Source organism: Alligator mississippiensis, chromosome 3, assembly GCF_030867095.1.
Source record: "Alligator mississippiensis isolate rAllMis1 chromosome 3, rAllMis1, whole genome shotgun sequence".
Taxonomy (NCBI): Eukaryota; Metazoa; Chordata; order Crocodylia; family Alligatoridae; genus Alligator; species Alligator mississippiensis.
In genome coordinates, this window is record NC_081826.1 from 31,354,302 (window position 1) to 31,375,930 (window position 21,629).

Here is a 21,629-nt window from a genome sequence, read left to right on the forward strand (position 1 = left end):
CAGTAAAGAAATTCTTCCTTATGTCCAGCCTGAAATGGTCTTGTCGTAGTTTATGACCATTCGACCTAGTCGTCATCCCTTGGGGCGCTCTGGTGAACAAACGTTCCCCCAAATACTGGTGGTCACCCCTGATAAACTTATAGGTGGCCACCAGATCACCCCTGAGCCTGCGCTTTTCCAGGCTAAAGAGCCCCAGGGCTCTCAGCCAGTCATCATAGGGTCTGCTTCCCTGACCTCTGATCATGCGCGTGGCTCTTCTCTGGACTCTCTCAAGCTTCTCCACATCCTTTTTGAATTGTGGAGCCCAAAACTGGACGCAGTACTCCAGCTGCGGCCTCACCAAGGCTGAGTACAAGGGGAGAATGACGTCCTGGGATTTGCTAGAGAAGCATCTATGGATGCAAGCCAGCGTTTTGGTCGCTTTACTAGCCACAGCATCGCACTGCAGGCTCATGTTCATCTTGTTGTCAATGATGACCCCCAAGTCTCTTTCCTCCTTAGTGCTAGCCAACACAGCACTGCCGAGCCTATAAGGATGCTGCGGGTTTTTCTTCCCAAGGTGGAGAACCTTGCATTTATCGGCGTTGAATACCATTAGATTCTCGTCCGCCCACTTGCTGAGCCTGTCCAGGTCAGCCTGGATCATCCGCCTGTCTTCTGGTGTGGATGCTTTGCCCCAAAGTTTGGTGTCATTGGCAAACTTGGCCAGTCCGCTTCTGACTCCAGTGTCCACATCATTAATGAAGATGTTGAACAGTATGGGTCCAAGGACAGAGCCTTGGGGGACCCCACTGGTCACAGGACACCATGATCAGTGACTTCCATCAATTACTACCCTCTGGGTCTGACCACGGAGCCAATTTTCCAGCCAGTGGATTGTGGAGGACCCAAGGCGACAATTGGCCAGTTTCTCCAAGAGGTGATCATGGGAAACCAGATCGAAGGCTTTTTTGAAGTCAAGATATAATAAACTTTTCTAAGATCTTCCCCGGGACAGAAGTCAGGCTAATGGGCCTATAGTTAGCCGGATCCACTTTCCTCCCTTTCTTGAAGATAGGCACCACACTGGCCTTCTTCCAGGCTTCAGGCACTACACCAGAGCACCAAGAGTTTTCAAAGATCCGTGCTAGAGGCTGGGCTATGATGCTCGCCAGCTCCTTGAGTACCCTGGGGTGAAGATTGTCAGGGCCGGCTGACTTGAAGGTATCCAGCTTCTCAAGATGTTCCTTCACGAAGTCAGCATCAATGGAGGGCAGGGGATCAACCTCACCCGGACTTCCCTGTCCCGTAGCGGGCATGGGTGTCCCATGGGACTGATGAAAGACTGACTCAAAGTACCTATTTAATAGGTTGGCTTTTTCCTGGGCGTCAGTTGTCCCATCTGGTTCAGCAGGGGTCCAATGTTGCCCCTGCTTTTCCTCCGGCTCCCCACATATCTGAAAAAGGACTTTTTATTGTCCTTGATGCTCAAAGCTAGTTGGAGTTCATTTGCAGCCTTGGCTTTCCTGGTATGATCCCTACAGGACCGGACCAGTGCAGAATAATCCTCCTTGGAGGTGACTCCCATCCTCCATCCTTTGTAGGCCTTTCTTTTTAGCCTCAGGAGGTCTGCTAGGTCCCTGGAGAGCCAGGGGGGCTGCTGTGCCCTCTTGCTGCCTTTCCTCCGAGATGGAATAGACTTAGTTTGTGCATTGAGGATCGCTCCCTTGAGGAGCAACCACTCTTCTTGAACTCCCCTCTCCCCGTGGTCATGGTCCCTTAGGGCCTCACGGACGAGCCTCCTGAGCTTGTCAAAGTCAGCTTTCCTGAAGTCAAGGACTTCCGTGTTGCTGACTGACTTGCCAGCTTTTCGGCGGATGGTGAAGGTGATCAGCTTGTGGCCGCTGTCACCCAGCTTCCCATTGATCACTAGGTCGCCGACTAGGTCATCCCCAGTAGCCAGTACCAGGTCGAGCAGTGCTTTGCCTCTCATTGGCCCATAGACTTCTTGAGTCAGGTAGAGGTCATCCACGCACGAGAGGAAGCTCTGTGACTGCTCAGATTTAGCTGAGCGATCCTCCCACAAGATGTCTGGGTAATTGAAGTCACCTATGACAACCATGGTCCTAGAGCATGCTGCCTCAGCCAGTTCCCAGGCAAACTCCCGGTCAAGCTCAGGACTTTGGGTGGGAGGTCTGTAGTAGACTCCCACCATTGTGTCCCCTGTGCCGTGTTCCCCACGGATTTTAACCCAGAGGGTCTCCAGTCATCCACCCTGGTCGCCAATATTGGCTTGCAGGAACATGTAGCTTTCCTTAACAGAGAGCTACACCCCCACCCCTTTTATCTACACGATCCCTCCTGTACAGGGTATAGCTATCTATACCCGTGGTCCAGTCATGGGTGGAGTCCCACCAGGTCTCCATTATCCCTATGACATCATAATTATTTGCATTGAGCAAAAGGATGAGCTCCTCCTGCTTATTCCCCAAGCTCCTGGTATTTGTGTAGAGGCAGGCAAGTGTCCCCTGGGGGGCTCCTTCCTTAAGTGCCTTGAACTGCTGGCTTTGCAAGGATTGCTCAGCAGGCCAGCAGTGGCGGTAGTCCCCCCCCATCCCCCAGCGGGCTTAGTTTAAAGCCCGGTGGAGTAGGTCAGCCAGTCTGGCTGAAAAGAGCCTCCTCCCTAGGGGAGAGAGTTGGAGGCCATCTCTTCCCAGCAGCTCGCTGTCTCTCTCACCAAAGAGCGGGCTGTGGTCATGAAAGCCAAAGCCTTCCCGACGACACCAGCGCCGCAGTCTTTGGTTGACCACGTGGATCCTCCTCTCTCTCCTCAGCCCATAGCCTGAGACTGGGAGGATCGACGAGAACACCACCTGTGCCCCCAGACCCTTTAGCCCCGCTCCCAAATCCCTGCAGCACCTCATGACCTGGCTGGGAGCGCTCCAAGCCGTGTCATTGGTGCCCACGTGAATAAGGAGCATGGGATAGTGGTCTGTGGGTTGGAGGAGCTTTGGGATCCTCTCCGCAATGTCCCGTATGCAGGACCCCGGGAAGCAGCAGACTTCCTGGGCTAAGGGGTCAGGGTGGCAGATTGCCTCCTCAGTCCCTCTCAAGAGGGAGTCTCCCACAACAAACACCTTACGTTCTGTCTTGGGGAGAGCAGGGGCGGTAGCTGCAGTTGGGCCCAAGTTGCCTGTGGGAGCCGGCAACTCAGCAGGCTCCGCTGGAGCGGCAAGAGGTGCGTACCTGTTGCTCAGCTCTGGCGGGGCAGGGGCCTTGGTGCAGCGGGCCTTAGCGCCCTTGACCACCGTGGTCCATGCCCCTGGCTGGACAGAGCGGGAGGTCCCGGAGTCCTCCTTTGGCCTGGAGGGAGACTGTGGTCTACCCTCCGCCTCCCGGGGGAGAAGGGCCTGGCAGTAGGAGTCTATCTCCTGCTCGCAGTCCCTGATGGCACGCAGTCTCTGGACTGTGGCCTGGAGCTCCTCCAGCTGGCGCACCAGAGACCCCAAAAGGGAGCAGACCCCACAAGGGGAGGTCACCATGCTCCCAGACCCCAGAGCCTGAAAAAGGGACAGGCAGCCCCCGCAGCCGAGAGCCAGGGGCTCCGTCTGCGTGGAGCCCGGAACCAAGGGCTCCGTCTGGGTGGCTGTCTCCAAGGTGCCAGAGGGGGGGCCGCGGAGCCCGAGGGGACCCTCGGGGTGTGGCGCATGCCCATCTGTGTCATACCTTTGGTAGGCTGGCTACGGCTGGGACTGTCTACCCTGGGGGGGTGCGCAGGCAGGGTCCTGGGCCCTCCCGTGCGAACTCCGCACTAACTCACGCGCTGGCAGAGAAGCGCGCCTGTTTGCGCAGCCTGTTCGCATGGCTCCCTGGGGGGCTGGGCGAAGTAGGGGCCTGGGCAGAGCTTGACCCGGCCCGGCTCTGCTCAGCCACTGCCTCCCACTCACTAAGGGGTTAGCCCCCTCTCTCCACGGGCGCCGCTTACCTCGGCTTTCACCTGCGCGTCTCTCGCTGCTCCCGAGCCTAACTGGGGCTTTTCCCTGTTGGCGGGCCCTTTTAAACTGCGCACATGCTGGGCCTGCTGTCGAGGAAGCTGCTCTTTGGGCAAAAAGGGGGCCCTGCCCGGGATTTGGGGGACCCTACCCTACTGGAGGGGGACAGGTGAGTACCCCCCCATCTCTCTCTCTCCCTGGGGGGCTGGGCCAAGTAGGGGCCTGGGCGGGGCTTGACCCGGCCCGGCTCCACTCAGCCGCCGCCTCCCACTCACTAAGGGGTTAGCCCCCTCTCTCCACGGGTCCCACTTACCTCCGGCTGTGCTGAGGGTCGGCGGGGGGCTCCGCGGCTGCTGCAGGGTTTCTGGGGGGCTTCGGGGGAGCGGGGGCACAGCAGACTTTCACCTGCGCGTCTTTGGCACTCCCGAGCCTACCTTCACTCAGCCCCACACTGCCATGCCCAGATCAGGCCCCAGACCACCTCCATGTGCCACTCTAGCATGCCATCTGGCCCCTGAGGCTCCTCACAAATCTGGAAATTTGTCAGCAGTGGAGCAGAAATTGCTGCCACTGCTCTCCTGCTGCCAAATTTTTGGATCTGCGGGGACCAGATTTCCCCATGGGCCAGGAGTTAACCACCCCAGATCTAGTCTCCTATCCTAAAGTTACAAAGTTCCTTGAATATCACATCCCTCAGAGAACTGCATTCAGAGAGGACCAGCTGGAACCCGCGCACATAGCCCTGACCCCAGTCTCCTGCACACCTACTCCAGACTCGCTTTCCCAAGCTGAGCAGCAGCAGTGGCTGGGGAGAAGCTGCTGCCTGGCAAATGGGAAAAGCAGCCCTTCCCCCTCACTGCTGCCAAGTCCTTCTTGCTGCAGCCACCCATACCCAGGCTGTCCTGTGGCTCCTCTCCGCCACTGCTGTCTCTGGGAAGCTCAGTGGGACAGTGGTGGCAGTGCAGGTGAGCTGCTGGGCAGCCAGGTGCCTGCAGCAAGAAGGGCCCAGCAGCAGTGAAGGGGAGGGGCTGCTTTTCCCCTGCACCAAGCAGCAGCTGCCACTGCATGGGAAAGCGAACCTGGAGTAGTTATGGGGGAGGCTGGGGTTGGGACTGTGTGCGTGGGTTCAGAGATGCTCCCCTCCACTGGGCCATGTCCACAGCAGGGGCAGGGGGGCTGGAGTCAGGACTGTGCACGCATTCCGGCTAGTCTGGAGCTTGTCCGCTCCACTGAGCCAAGTCCGGAGCAGGTGGGTTGGGGTTGTATGTACGGGTCCCCACTAGTACCACGGGGCTGAGGCCAATGGAGGCGGCAACTGGAAGGTGCCACCACCATGTGGGCTGCCTAGAAAGGCAGTCCAGCTGTGGAGCCACCCAGCTGTGCCCAAGGGGCAGGCTGTGTCACAGGCTGGGATGCACCTGAGCCAGGTGGGACCAAGGGACCTGCTGCAGGCTGGACAAGTCCCTCTGCAGGCTGGACCGACTTGTGGACCGTATTTTGCCCACCCCTGTAACAGATTCATCTGTAATCAAGTGGCATCATCCATAATGGTTTAGAAAACAGTGAGAAAAATCAGGTCTGTATTTACCAAATTCACAGTAAGTTCTCGAACTATGCAGATAGTACCTGCTTAGTGACAAATCATAAAACTTTTAAACAGACCAAAGGGACTCTTTATGGCCACACACCAATATTGTAAAAACTGAATACTTAGGATGAACATGATTTAAAACAGTGAATCTGTGTTTCCAAATGAATCACGCTAAAGCCTTAAAGGGAATAACTTACTCTTTGCTTAAATAGAAGGAGACTAATGTTTAGGCTAAAGCAAGTCTACCACGGCAACACTGGATCAGATCCTCACCTACAAAGACTGCATCATGAAGACTGTTCAACTTCAAAAGAAGGAATAGCTGGGTAAGTAAACTTGCTAAAACCACTTGTGGTGCAGATGCCATCACACTACCAACTTCAACATAAGCCCTACTGTTCTGTTGACCATACCAGAGTGGTCAAAATCCTGCCACACTACATTAACTGATGTTCAGTTACATCAAATGATGAGATCCATATGAAGTTGTGTGCAGCTGCCAAATATTAACTGGCTACTAGTCTCATATAACACAATCTACTGTAGAGGAAAACCTGGAGAATATACTAAAACTGGGGCGGGCAATTATTTCAGGCAAAGGGCCGCTTACTGAGTTTTGGCAAGCCATTGAGGGCCGCATGACAGGCAGCCAGGGGCAGCTAAATATTAATTTTCTAAATTTTTTAGGGGCCCCGCAGGCCAGCTAGAATGGCCTGGTGGGCCGTATCCAGCCTGCAGGCCGCATTTTGCCCACCCTTGTACTAAAACATCCAAATAGTCCTGTTCAGTGACATCTAGACTGATCCCTACAACTGTCTGACCAAAGAGAGGCCCATTCAAACCATGCTAACCACCACACCTCATACAGATGATGTGAATATCATAAATAAGTCCCCAATCAGAGTTAAATGCTCCTGCCACAATGGGCCGAGCGAGCTGTTTTACACCCCCCCTTTTTTTGGGGGGCCACCCGATATGGGCGTACCCTGTGTCTCATTTCCGAGTACTTTGGTGGAAGGTTCTGGAAGTTAGCACCTAATGCTAGGTCTTTATAATAGTAAGGAAAAGTTCCGCCTTGTTATGTAAATATGTGCAACATTATTGGCCGGATGTAAATTATTTTGTAAAGATGGTTAGCTATTGGCCCGCTAGCCATATATAAGGTTACCCAGTTTCCGCCCAAGGCGGAGACCTCTGCGACAACCTCCGAGCTCGCTGCCCGGAGATCTGAGAGATCACCTTTAGAGGTTCGTTGAGAGACTGATCATCTTTCAGCGTCTCCCCGTCACCGAAAACATCTGATGTACCCTATACCGATTGCTAGCTCGTTGCGTTGCGAACTTGTCCATTCCTTGTTCGATTGTCGTTCCTGCTACCTCTTGAGTTATTTGTATTCTACGTTCGCCTCGTTTTCTGTAACAAGCAAGCTTCCTTCACCTATGCCAGAACCATCTAAGGGCGTAAGTAAAATCTCTTTGAAACCATTAAGCTGTCCTGCCTCTCCATCCACACGCCTGCCCAACCGATCCCATTTTGCTTAACAAACCCCGATTTCTGGCCCGGCTGGTCCGGCTCCCAGGACAGTAAAGTCATGGACAGGAGATTCGTAAAGCCTGCTTTTGCAGTAAAGAATTCATTCATAGATTGTAAAGCTGGAAGGGACCTTGGAAGATCATCGGGTCCAGCCCCCTGCACCAGGCAGGAAAGACAGGTGGCATCAGGTGACCCCAGCAAGATGACTATCCAGTCTCCTCTTGAAGATTTCCAGGGTAGGCAATCGCACCACCTCTGGAGGGAGCTTATTCCACAGTCTGGACACCCTAACTGTGAAGAAGTTTATCCTAATTCCTCATCTCAATGCATGATGAGGGACACCCTGCTTCTCATCTTGCAAACCTACTATGGGCCAAGTTGAATTGTTTTATATGTAATATGAGGAAATACAAATTAAACAACACAAGCACTCCTGGGAACTCTGAGTCAGTCAATGATTGTGACCCACATGAATAAGGACAAATTCAAGATGAATGATTGTCACGGCACGGGGTCCAGTAGGATGGCTGTGATCTCCCTAAGGCCCCCTTTACCATGCCAAGTTGACCTAATGGGCACCCTCGACTCACGCATGCCACGTCTTTGATGACAAAATATATTTGGGAAGCTGCCTTTTACGCCCTCTTGGTCACGCCTTGCTGGACACTCGGACCCCGGGTTTTCCTGGACCCCTTGTGGGTCCCGCTTTGTAATGGGAGCTTCAGGGGCACCCTAGCCTTATGGGCTATGCGTGGCTCCAACCACCCCTTTACCACGCCCCAAGCCTCGCAGATGGAATTGACGTTGTTCGGTCATGGCCTTGTTATAATGTGGGCCCCTTGTCCTCTCTGGGCCCTGCATAGCCCTGGTCTCACCCTGTGCCCTCTGTGGTTCTCGTCAATGCTGCCCCTTCTCTGGGGCTCTTCGCTGCCTCCTTCTCTCTGGGGTTTCTCCACAATAACTCTACCCACTTCTCTGGGGCGTCTCAAAGTGCTACCTCCTTCTCTAGGGGCTGGTGCTGGGGTCCCCACGCTGCTGTGGGTCCCCTATGAGTCCTCCTCCAACCCCTACTAGCCCCACCCAAACCACCAGTAACAAACAGCAAACAAAACGCAAGCCCCTTGGCTATAATAACATTCCAGCCTACCGGGGAATACTCCATCCCTCAGCAGCGTCAGACGCTTCTCCTTTAGTCAGGCTTCCTCCCTCTTCCCTGAGGGAGCTTCTTCCCCCTTGGCTGCTGGCAGGGAACTGCTAGCCTGGCCTCAGCCCCCTGGGCTTTATAAGGGAGCCAGGCCCTGCCCCTTCTGGTCAGCTGACCTCTTCTGGTTGCACTGGCAACCAGCAGCTGGGCTCATCACTCACTGCTAGGGCCCTTTCCCTAGCAGTTTTCTCCCTTGTTAGGAGCAGGGCACCTAAGTGCTCTGCGACAATGATACAGAGGTTTTTCTTGTTATTAGGGCATCCCAGTGAAGCCTTCCATCCCAGTCAGTGACCTAGATGCAGAGGGGTAGCTATATATGTAGCCAAAAAGTTTTCCTTATCCATGTAGTGGCAATAAAGCGATGTCATAGCTGTGATGCTTCAGGAAATATGCCAGAGCCAAGGATTTGGGTGGATGATATCTTTTAGTGGACCAACTGCATAGTTGGGAGAGATTTTAGACAAGCTTTAAGGCACAAAAGACATTTCTTCAGGTTTGGAAAAGAAGCTGACAGCCTCAGCTAAGTAACTCCATACAAAAATAAACTCCATATGAGTGTATAAAACTCCATATGAAAATAAACAGCCTGCTTAAAGGCATGGAGCACAGAGATACTATCCATGGACTTTCCTAACGTATACGCTGACAATGACCCGCACATCACGACGAGGGACATGCTCAGCTGGGATGGGCTTCACCTGTCCCCCAAAGGTAAGCGTGTGTTTTCTTCTAGGTTGGAGGATCTCCTCCGGCGGGCTTTAAACTAGGCTCGTCGGGGGGAGGGGAGTACGAGGGCAGGGGAAGCTGTGGACCACCAAACCACGTGGCACCCACAAGGACAGCCCAGCCTGAAGAAGGAGAACATTGGGAACCTGAAAGCCATGGGGAGGCCAGCACTACAGAACAGGTAAGGAACAAGAAGGTAAGAAACAATGGGCCCCATGGGACTTGGAGCGGGGGGGCAGCAAAGGCACCAGTCGCAGGGCTCAAGTGCCTATATACTAATGCTAGGAGCATGGGGAACAAGCAGGATGAACTAGCGCTCCTGCTTGCACTAAACACCTATGACTTAGTGGGGCTAACAGAGACCTGGTGGGATTCATCCCATAACTGGGCGGTACATATTGAGGGCTATAGATTGTATAGAAAGGACAGGTCGGGGAAGAAAGGGGGGGGGGGGGTTGCTCTTTATGTCAGTGAGCAATACACATTAACCCTCATCAAGACAGAATCCGAGGTTGAGGAAGTAGAAGGATTGTGGGTTAGGCTACATGGGGGGCAAGGAGAAAGGGATTTGGTGGTAGAGGTCTGTTACAGACCCCCACACCAAGGGGAAGAAATAGATGCAGGGCTCCTGAGGCAACTCTCGGAGACCATAAAAGCTAAAGAGGCGGTAGTCATGGGGGACCTAAACTACCCGGACATCTGCTGGGAGACGCAGACAGCAAGGTCCCATCGCTCACGCAGGTTTCTAACTTGTGTACAGGACCTCCACCTGACACAGGAGGTGCATGGTCCCACTAGGGGGAATGCCATACTGGATCTGGTATTGGCAATGGGAGATGACATGATAGGGGACCTCCAGATCTGTAGCTATCTGGGAGACAGTGATCACCTTATAATAGAATTCAACATAAGACGGCGAGTGGGTAAGGTAACTAGTAGGGTGCAAGTGCTAGACTTTAGGAAAGCTGATCTCAATGCACTCAGGCGATTAGTCAAGGAAGCACTGCAGAGTAGAAGTTTTGATGGGATGGGTGCCCAAGAAGGGTGGCTGTGCCTAAAGGAAACGATCCTTTGGGCACAAAGCAAGACGATCCCCGAGCGAGGCAAAAGAGGGAAAGGGGCCAGGAGGCTTCCATGGCTGACCAGAGAAATCCAGGGCAGCCTAAGGGCCAAAAGGGGAGCACATAAAAAGTGGAAACAGGGTAAGATCACTAAAGATGAATATACCTCCTCTGCTCGTGCTTGTAGGGAGGCAGTTAGGCGGGCCAAAGCTACCATGGAGCTGAGGATGGCAACCCAAGTAAAGGACAACAAGAAATTGTTTTTTAGATATATTGGGAGTAAAAGGAAGGCCCAGGGAGGAATAGGACCGCTGCTAAATGGGCAGAAACAATTGGTGACAGATAGAGGGGACAAGGCTGAACTCCTCAACGAGTTCTTTGCCTCAGTGTTCCTAAGTGAGGGGCACGACAAGTCTCTCACTGGGGTTGTAGAGAGGCAGCAGCAAGGCGCCAGACTTCCATATGTAGATCCTGAGGTGGTGCAGAGGCACTTGGAAGAACTGGATGCCTTTAAGTCGGCAGGCCCGGATGGGCTCCATCCGAGGGTGCTGAAGGCACTGGCCGACATCATTGCAGAGCTACTGGCGGGAATATTCGAATGCTCGTGGCGCACGGGCCAAGTCCCGGAGGACTGGAAAAGGGCTAACGTGGTCCCCATTTTCAAAAAGGGGAGGAAGGAGGACCCGGGCAACTATAGGCCGGTCAGTCTCACCTCCATCCTTGGTAAAGTATTTGAAAAAATTATCAAGGCTCACATTTGTGAGAGCCCGGCAGGGCAAATTATGCTGAGGGGAAACCAGCATGGGTTTGTGGCGGGCAGATCGTGCCTGACCAACCTAGTCTCTTTCTATGACCAGGTTACGAAACACCTGGACACAGGAGGAGGGGTGGATGTCGTATACTTAGACTTCAGGAAGGCCTTCGATACGGTATCCCACCCCATACTGGTGAACAAGTTAAGAGGCTGTGATGTGGATGACTGCACGGTCCGGTGGGTGGTGAATTGGCTAGAGGGTCGCACCCAAAGAGTCGTGGTGGATGGGTCGGTCTTGACCTGGAAGGGTGTGGCCAGTGGGGTCCCACAGGGTTCGGTCCTTGGACCGATACTCTTTAATGTCTTCGTCAGCGACTTGGACGAGGGAGTGAAATGTACTCTGTCCAAGTTTGCAGATGACACAAAGCTATGGGGAGAAGTGGACACGCCGGAGGGCAGGGAACAGCTGCAGGTAGACGTGGATAGGTTGGACAAGTGGGCAGAAAACAACAGGATGCAGTTCAACAAGGAGAAATGCAAAGTGCTGCACCTAGGGAAGAAAAATGTCCAGCACACCTACAGCCTAGGGAATGACCTGCTGGGTGGCACAGAGGTGGAAAGGGATCTTGGAGTCCTAGTGGACTCCAAGATGAACATGAGCCGGCAGTGTGACGAAGCCATCAGAAAAGCCAATGGCACTTTATCGTGCATCAGCAGATGCATGACAAATAGGTCCAGGGAGGTGATACTTCCCTTCTATAGGGCGTTGGTCAGACCGCAGTTGGAGTACTGCGTGCAATTCTGGGCGCCACACTTCAAGAAGGATGCGGATAACCTGGAGAGGGTACAGCGAAGGGCAACTCGTATGGTCAAGGGCCTGCAGACCAAGCCCTATGAGGAGAGACTAGAGAAACTGGACCTTTTCAGCCTCTGCAAGAGAAGGTTGAGAGGCGACCTTGTAGCTGCCTATAAGTTCATCACGGGGGCACAGAAGGGAATTGGTGAGGATTTATTCACCAAGGCGCCCCTGGGGTTACAAGAAACAATGGCCACAAGCTGGTAGAGAGCAGATTTAGATTGGACATTAGGAAGAACTTCTTCACAGTTCGAGTGGCCAAGGTCTGGAACGGGCTCCCAAGGGAGGTGGTGCTCTCCCCTACCCTGGGGGTCTTCAAGAGGAGGTTAGACAAGTATCTAGCTGGGGTCATCTAGACCCAGCACTTTTTCCTGCTTATGCAGGGGGTCGGACTTGATGATCTATTGAGGTCCCTTCCAACCCTAACATCTATGAATCTATGCTTCTGTACTTGATTTTACAACTGATTATTTATTTCTTTATATATTCAATTTATATCCCGCTTTGGCCAAAAGGCTCAGAAGTTTACAATGAACAACATACAGAGAGGATTCCCCAAATGACAACCCAAACCCTAAGAACTCTAACTCCCCCTCTCCCCACAACCACCATCTCTCTGCCGAAACCCCAGATGAGCAAACCTTCGTACCAATCCCAACCACACCTCCTAACTGCCACTCACCCAGGTACAAGTTCATCCCCTACTTCCTGCTGGCACACAACCACCGCTACTGCTGCCCTGCCTCAGCTCCAGGGGAGATCCCTCACCCAACTCTCCTCAAAGCTTATACCTGTTCTCCTACAGAGGTGCTACAGCTATCATGCCCTTCTCTAAAAAAAGCCACTGCTAATCCCTCTGTCTCCTCCTCAACAAACACATTTGAAAGAATCCTAGAATAAAAAAGGGTTAGACAATTGGTTCCAGGCAAAGGACACCCTTTAGAGTCTCCCCGCTAGGATGGTAGGGTGGCCTACAGTTCTTTAGGGGTCACAATGGTTTCTGGGCTGGGGTGGTGATGGAAGAGGGAGTAATTGGGAAAATTAAAATACTTGGAGGAAGAATGAGAGAAATGAAAATAAGGAAGGTAGGATTTTAAAAAATTAGACAAAAAAGTACAAATTTATAAAAGAGCAACTTCACTGAATATGTATGAAATATATATACAATGCGAAAGAAAAAGAAAGGTCAGATTCATTTCATCACTAAGTTGCAGGGGGAGTAGCTTTGGCAGCGCACGCATTTTTCAACCTAGCTAACAGGTATTGAATAATATTTCTGAGCCCTGCCTAGCCCAACAGCCTGAGCCCAGGGCTTAGATTAACTGAAATGTAATCAGACTCCTGGCTTGCCAACTATAACATGACATAAATTAAAACAAACAGCCCAACAGCTGGAGAAGTTACAGAATCTTAAAAATGCTGTTAACCAGAACAAGTACCTAATTTTATCATCATACAATAACTTTTAAGTTTAGCATTATTTATGTATTATTTCAAAGATGAGACACAGCAAAATTAAGTTGGTCATTTCACAATGTAACTCTAAGATTTCTTACTGTCATTTTGAAAGTGTTTTAAAATGTTTACAAGCATGTTTTTAAAACAAACTGATACAGCAGTTTCAGGCTGTGAAAGGGTTTTCAGTAATGCCAACTGTCTTGAAAACATCACGAAACTCGCAATTTCTAAGTCAAATAAGTCCCAACTTCTGATCGCTGGATCAAATCTACAAATTTTCCCAGCTGGTAAGTCTGTGGAAGGGAAGGGAAGGGAAGGGAAAGGAAGGGGGGACACAGATCAAGGCCCCCACCGTATGGGAGGGAGTGGAGCAGAGGCTGGGATGAATGGGACCGTGGGGCCAGGGAGGGTCATCCAGAGGCAGGGGGGGAGGGGGGAAGTGCACGGTTTCCTGCAGCTGCATGCACATGCCCCCCACAGGGCAGAGGTAGGTTGCCTGCTGTGGGCTGGGGCTCTGTGCTCTTCTGTCTTTGCTGTGGAAGCTCAGTCGCATGATGCCATGCCAGTGTGCTTCCTGGTGCTGGGCGTGCAGCAATGGCATTGGGTGGCTCCCAGGGCAAAGAGCCCCAGCCCAGATTTGCCCCACAGGGCACATGTGCCACCCATGCCTTCCCTCAGGGATGTACACAGCTTCAGGGAGCTGAACCTGCCCCCCCCTGCACCTCTGGATGACCCTCCCCAGTTCCCAGGGCCCCATTTACCCCAGCCCTTGCTCCTGCCCACACCATGGGGGCTTCAATTGGCACCCCCACCCCTTCATTTACCAGCTGGGTGCTGTTTGTGTGCCTATCCCTCACTCCCAAGCCACAGCCCCCCCAGCCCTGCTGCTGCCCCTCACTCTTGACCCACATCACCCCACATCCTGCCAGGATGTGCGGGGACCTGCCCTCCCTGGGCTTCAAACCCCACGCACACACCTAAACCTTCAAATAACGCCCCCCCCCCCACACACACACACTTCGAAAATAGCATCTCATTATTTACATTATCTACATTTTAGATTTTAAGAGTTCGTCAAAAATTTTTGACATGATGGGGCTGGCAATACTGGGTTTTGCACTTAGGAGTTTTAGTGTGGGGGCAGGGAGGAAGAAGGAACAGAGGGTGAGGAAAGCACTTTCTTATTTTTCTTAAAAGGCTTCTATTATTTTCAGCTAGCTTATCTGTGTTGTGTAATCATATTCAGATAATGACAGTGATAACAACTTGGAGAAACTGAGCTAATGACTCTCCCTTCCTTTAATGCCAACAGTTCCCAATCTGTGGCATGAGTACTACCAGTGATACACAGACAATCTGTCAGTGGTATGCGTTAATAGATTTATGATAATACTTTATATGACAAAAAATTGCTGGTGGTACTTAAGGTTGTATCATTTTAAATTGGAGGTGTGCAATCTGTCAGAGTTTGGGAACTCAGGTGTGAGGAAATAACAGATAAGTGCAGGCTCAGGCTCTCCCCACCTGGTTAATCCCTCACTCCCACTGCAAGGAGGTGAGCACTGTAAAACAAAAAAACCCCAACAGTTTTTTGAAATAGAGTGTCATTCAATTGACAAACATTATGAAGGGATGCCTTGAGTCTAAAAACATTGAGAACCACTGCTATACAACTAGGGACCTACTGCGAAAACTAATGGTATCTAAGGTTGCTAGGAAATATTCCACTGGCTGCAATTTCCTGCAAAATCAACCCAACCCCCCCCCAACAGTTTATTATTTATATAATATGCTGTTTCAGAATCTCCCAGTCCTTACCATGATACTTAGACAATGCAGCAATCCCTGCAGCCACACTCATGTGTTTGAGACTTACTGTCTGCAGTGAGGGGTGGGCACTCCCTACCAATCTGTGGCGAGGGGCAGGGCTGCCAGAAAATGCCCACAAAAAAATCAGCCCTTCATGCTATCAGCAAGCTGCAAAAATAGCTTCATCATGCCGCAACTTAAGTAAGTCCCTATATATAACCTCCAAAAGGACTTAGCTTAATTGGGGGCAATTGCAAACAAGCAGTCCACTCTCAAGAATACAAAGCCTTCACTATTTCCAATAGTGCTAAAACATTGAAAGGAATATACACTTCAGAATCACCACCAAGCCAGCAGGTTTGACTAGTTGAGCAACACCTGAAACAGCCACTACCCAATTAGTTCTATTAGCTTAACTCATCCATAGCAAGAACAGCCTAAGGACTTACGTTTGTACTGCCTGTTTAAAATACATTCATCCTAAAATACAAAAGCATCAGAGGCAGGCCACATTCTTTGTGTAGATGTGATATCTGTTATTAGATCAACTGAGTAGTTGGAAAAAAGTTCTTTTTAAGCTTTTGGGTGCAATCACCCGTCTTCAGGCATAGTACATCTCTGCTGTTCTGAGACTCCAAGGAATGAAAGAAGCTAAAAGTGTGATAGGATGTCAGTGAGAATGTAAATACGTGGAAATTAGGAAAATAAAAGGTAGAGCAGGGAAGGGGGAAAAATGAGGGGAAAAAAAAGCCAAAGGTGAGTAAGTTACTCTACAGTAATAGATTTTCAAAGCAGAAAAGAGGCTGTCTGTGAAAAAGTAAATAGCTGGAAATTAGGAAGACAAAAGACAGAAAAGGAGGGGAGGAGAGAGGAGGAAGGGGGGAAAAGAAAAGTTTAAGAGGTCAGGTCTGGCAGGTACCTGGCCAATCAGATGTTAGGCAGGTTGTAATGTGTCATAAATTCAATGTCTATATTGAGTCCATGATTTTTTGTATCCAGTAGATTTATGAAGTTCATAGGCTCACCTATGAAACAAGATGCCAGAAACAAAAAAAATCCTTACTAAAAATAAAATGCTAGCTCCCTAGTGGGAACCAGCGACTGCTGCAGCCCAGCCTCGCAGCCCACTGGGTGGGGAAGGAAGCTGCCAGTACAAAGGGGAGCAGAAAAAATGGTGGCCATCCCTTCCACCACTGCTTGGCTGAGAGGGTTGCCTTTCATGTGATCCCACCCCTCTCCACCAATCAACAGTGGGTGAGAGAGGTTGGGGGGGGAAGCAGTAGCCCTCTCCACCAATCAGCAGCAAGAGGTGGGGATGCCGGGGTCCCTCGGCCAACCTGTAGCGGGGTGGGGTCCTGCTACAATAAGCCCACAAAAACGATGGCTGATGCTGCAATCTGCCCATGAAATTGCCTGTCTGGGTTGGGCCCTAGTGATCAGTGCTGCATACATAAGAAGAAAATGTATAGGCATCAGTGAACAATTGTGAAATATTTCAAATCTTTCTCTCTTTCATATAGCATCAAACATCAACTTCCAAATCTATGAGCCACTATCTAGTATTATTGATTACTATGCAGATTTCATCTGCCCCATCTGGGCATTTGTAAAGATTGCAGCTTTCAGTTTCAAACAGAATTAAGTTGTACTAATTATTTGAGAGGCAAAGAATTTTTAGGGTAGCATCATTTACTGGACCAACTGTATAGTTGGAAAAGATCTTAGACAAACTTTGGGGCACAAGGTACCCTTCCTCAGGTCTGGGAAAGACACAGACCCAGCTTGAGCTAAAAAGCAGGCAGAATACATTCAAGTTACACAATGTGCATGATCTTGTATTTACAAACACTTAATTTAAATCTACCACAGTATTGCCCAGACACCTAGCTCTGCTGGTGTAATTTTCTTCTAAAATAGAAAATAAATGACCATCTCAATTTCACAAACTGCACTTTAGTTTATCCAAGGAGGCCTTACAGTTCCTTCAGCATCTGCTGAAGGCTCAATTTTAAAATGGGGATATATCAGGGTAAAACTTACTTACCTGCTTATCAAGCACTTTATGTATTATTTATTACTAGTTTAAAAACTACATTCCCAAAATTCTATACTTCTCATTGCAGCTACTCAAAAAGAAAGCAGGCGAGTAAAGCATGCCAATTATCCAAAAAATTTCACTAAACAATCTCTCTTCTTATGTGAAAGGTATTGTGTGTGTTAATGTAATACACCTGAGAAAAGTTGCACAGCTTTCACACAGAGGAATGTTGTCTTATATATACTATATCATGTTTCGAATTCTCAATACTTCACATTTGCATAGAACTTTACTAACAGCTAAGATAGATAAATAAGAAGCAAGATGATAAATACAACTCAGCACTGACAAATGTACAGCAATGCGTACTGGAAAAAATAATTTAAACCTCTTTCCCTGTAGTTTCAGCTTTTAAACCCACTATAGAATCAGCTACCTGGATCTTCCTTCTTCACTTGTTCTGATCCGTGATGTCTTCTCTTCTTGTAGGTCATTCATACCTTTTTTGAAAGCATCTCTCCATCTCGGCTTTGGCCTTCCTCTCTCTCATTTTAATTTTCATCATTCTCTCTCACTCTATTTCCTTTCCTATTTTACAGGATATGCTCCAGCCATCTCTGTCTAGATGCTGTGGTTTTTGCAATAACTTTCTTCCACCTAATCATTTCCCAATGTCGGTGTTTCTGTGTCTTTCACTCAGCAGCATGACCATTATCCACCTTCCTTCTCATGGCCCAAGTTTCTGCTACACATAACAACACCATCCCTACAAGCAGTTGTTCTTTATCTTTAGCTTCCTTGATATCTTTGTCACAAACAATACCCTGAAGCAGGGGTAGGCAACCCATGGTATGGGTGCCAGAGTGTGGCACACAAAGGCAATTTGCTTGGCACACGCGTGCCTCAGGGCGGGCAGCAAGGAAGCAGCCGGGGCTGTGCTGCCACAAGAAGGATCAGGTTCCTTACAGCTCCACCATCATCCATCCCCAGCACACTAACATCTTACCAATCAAGGCAGCAGGTGTGAGCAATTTTGGCATTCTGCCCAAAAATGTTGACTGCCCTGGAGCCTCTCTCTCAATCCTTCCATTCCATTTTAACCCTCTCAAGTCCACTTCATAGTTGCTTTCATCATTCAGTGTATATCCCAACACTCAAATATCTATGTCTCATTTAGGGGATTCCTTTTCCTATCCTTCATTCTATGTCTTCTCATCCACCTCCACGAATCACGTTGCTTATTTTTCTAATGTTTATCCGTAGACTACCTGCCTCTATACATTTCCACCAATCTGTACCTCTTTTCTGCCTCTACCATCCCTGCTGTTGTAACAAGGTCACTGACAAATAGCAGCTCCTATAGCAAGCCTCGGTGCCTCTTCACACATCATATTTATTGTTTAAACAAACAGGACTAGGCTTATCACTGAAACGATGTCAAACTGCTCTGTTACTAGCCATGCATTTCTGACTATTGTTCCAACTACTCTACAACCTTCATAATCCAATACTCCTTTCACATACAATTGTTAGCACACTCTCTCTCAAGGTGGGCTGTCAAATGCCTTTTCAAAAAAAAGAACATGTGATACAGTTATTTATTCCCCAGTAGAACTTTCCTTGCATTTGTCCCATCATACATACTCCATCTACAGTTCCCTTGCCTTGTACAAGTCCAGAATACATTTTTATGCATTTTTATTCCCTCTCTCACTTGCTGATCCATGATCCTTTTTAAAGACTTTCATGGCTGAGAAAATACTCTGAAATACTTGGATATATTATTGCCACCTGGGATTGAGGACTCTGAACAGTTGTTTAACAATTGTACTGAGGCCCTAAATATACTTATCCAAAGACATGCAATGGTACAGAAGTTAGGACTAGAGATGGCTGGGAATTTTCTCAAAAAAAGTTCCTCAAAATCAAAAATGTTTACAACTTCTTTAGACCAACTAAATAGCTGGAAAATTCATTCTTTGCAAGCTTTTGGGCACAAACACCCCTCTTCAGGCATACTGGTTTTGAATAAGTTCTCATTAGAAACAGTATTCACACCATGGAAAGATGGACAAATTTGCTCCACTTACAGGCAACCCCCACTTAATGCTGTTTCGCTTAGCGCTATTTTGTTATAACAATCATTTTACATTCATACCTGATTCCACCTAGCACTCAGCAAGTTTTGTTATAACACTCTGGCACATGGTGCTAGATCAGCTGGCAAGTGGACTGGAGAAGTGGCAGCAGCAGGCAGGAAAGTGGAGAAATGGTGGCAGCAGGTGGGGAGGCAAGTGGGCGTGAGCATGGGGCCTGCACTGGTGTCCCAGGGCCAGGGCTGGTGGGGACCCAAGGCAGGGCAGCAGGAACAAGGGGCCCAGGCTGGCAGGGGCTGGCTCTATGGAGCCAGGCTGGGCTGCACCAACAGGGAGAAGGGGGAGCCGGCCTGGAGTCACTGTGACTGTGGCCAGCTGACTGACCGACCCCACCACCCCATGAAGGGGACCAACAGCACCACCTCTGTGGCCCGGGCGGGCGTCAACACCATGACACTGGCCAAGCTGGCCCTGAGCTACCAGATGCTCATGTCGCTGCCTCTGGGTGCCCTGGTAATGAATTATGTTTATTTACATTAATTCCTATGGGAAAATGGGTTTCACTTAACGCTGTTCTGCTTAATGCTTGGTTTTTCCACAACCAATTAAAAGCGCTAAGCAGGGGTATAGCAAACAACCTTAGTCAGAGCAGACTTTGACTTGGGCCTCCCACATCCCAGATGAGTGCAGTAACCATCAAGCTATACAGTTAGTGTTCCTCCCTCTGGCACAAGAAGTATTTAATTATCCTGTAATACTATGAGTCAGGACTGCAGACTAACTGAGGCTACTGCTTGGTAGTCAGGGCACCTGCTTTGGACTTGAGTTCCCATGCTCTGAATCAGGCGAAGCAGGAACGCAAGCCAGGACATCTCATGTCAGAGCTACTGAAAAATGCCAGGCTGCTGATTAGTCTGAGATGAGATCATATTATATAATTAAAAAAACCAAACAAACCACATACACACAAACGAAAGATACTATTTCCCCATCACCCCAAAACGGGACTCTTGTTATCTAGCTACCCCTTGTGTGGATATAATCCGAGTACCCCACTCTAACCCATGAACAATAAAACTACTCTCTTCTGAAAAAAAGTTGTAATGTAACTGTTATAATGCGTTATCACAACATTATTAACTTATACCTCCATACAAGATAATCATCTAACATAACACAGAGACTCTCTCACTACAATATTCAGAGGGAACTCTTGAGGCACAGGAGGACTCAAGACACTGTGGATGTGAGCAAGTCTCTGTCAGACTCATCTTGGGTTACCAGTTGCTTGAAACTCTTTCCATACAGAATCATACAAAATGAAGGTTTGAAGCAACTTCAGAAGATCATTTAGTCCAACCCCCTGGTCAAAGCAGGACCATCCCCAAGTAGATCATTATTGCCAGGGCTTTGTCAAGCCGGGCCTTAAAAACCTCCAAGGATGGAGACACCACTGCTGCTCCAGGCAAGCCCTTCCAGGGGCAGTGGAACTAGCCTTATCTTCTCCCCACTATCACAAAGGGCTGAACCTCATTAACGTGTTTGGCTCTGTGTTGAGCAGTAAGAAGAGAGAAGACAGGCAGAGCCACATCTCACAGGGAACCCGAGCCAGAGGTGCGGAAGCGTTCATGAGCGAGACCCCAGAGGAAGCCAACTCCTGCTCGCAAAGGCTTTGGCAGCCGCAACTGCAGGCAGCACCACTGAGAAGAGGGCCCTTGAAAGCAGCTCTCTTGCCAGTGTTTCAGGCAGGCAGAGGAAATGGCAGCTCTCCCGTGTCCTGGTACAGGGCTGCAGAACAATAGCACAAGCTTTACTACTGCCAAGAGCTGGGCTGGGACAGCTGGGCACCTGGGATGGCCCCAAACCTCTGGGCTTAGTTCGTGAATCTCCCCCAAGCCCCAGGCAGGGCGGCCCTACAAAAAGCCAGCCCCCAGCTACTGGGGTGCACCGTGAGGGGCATCTGCGCCCACAGGGACAGGGCAGGACCCATCCGCGGGCAGCTAAGGGACCCCCCCGCCCCCAGCAGCAGGGGGAGCTCCAGCCTCAGGTGAGGCTGCATGGGGAGGCGCCGTAAGGGTTAACAGCGGCGGGAGGGGGAGGGGCTGAGGAAGGAGGAGGAAGCAGCGCGGTGTCAGGGGTTGCGCGCGCAGCGGCCGCGGACTGACGGAATGACTCACCCGCCCGGGAGTGGGGGGCGCGGAGGGGCCCTGCCCGCTGCCGCTGCCACCGCGCGCGAGCGCCCCTCATTCAAAGCTGGGCGCCCGCTCCCGCGCCGCCGCCTTGGCCTCCTGCGCCGCCATCTCGGCTCGGTCACCTGGGAGACGGCCCCGCCTCTTCCGGGTCCGCCCCTTCCGGGCCCGGGAGCGCGTGGCAGGAGGGGCCGGGGCCCAACGAGGAAGGAAGTTTCTGTGCCCAACGGGCGCGGCGTTCTCGCGGGGTTGCGGGCGTTTCGGTAGCACGGGGACCGTTCGGTCAGTAAAACGATTCGAGGTTCCGCCTGTTTGGTAACGGGCTCTTTGTAGTTCCTTGCCA

General features: G+C 50.4%; 1 protein-coding gene across 1 annotated transcript in view; it reads right to left on the minus strand.

Moving 5' to 3' along the window:
- EBAG9 (estrogen receptor binding site associated antigen 9) overlaps positions 1–21,377 on the minus strand; it is a 64,010-nt gene extending 42,633 nt beyond the window's left edge. The window contains exon 1 of the mRNA XM_006278627.4: positions 21,275–21,377. The gene's annotated coding sequence lies outside the window, so the exon portion shown is untranslated. The remainder of the gene's footprint in view (positions 1–21,274) is intronic.
- Between the last annotated feature and the right edge of the window lie 252 nt (positions 21,378–21,629).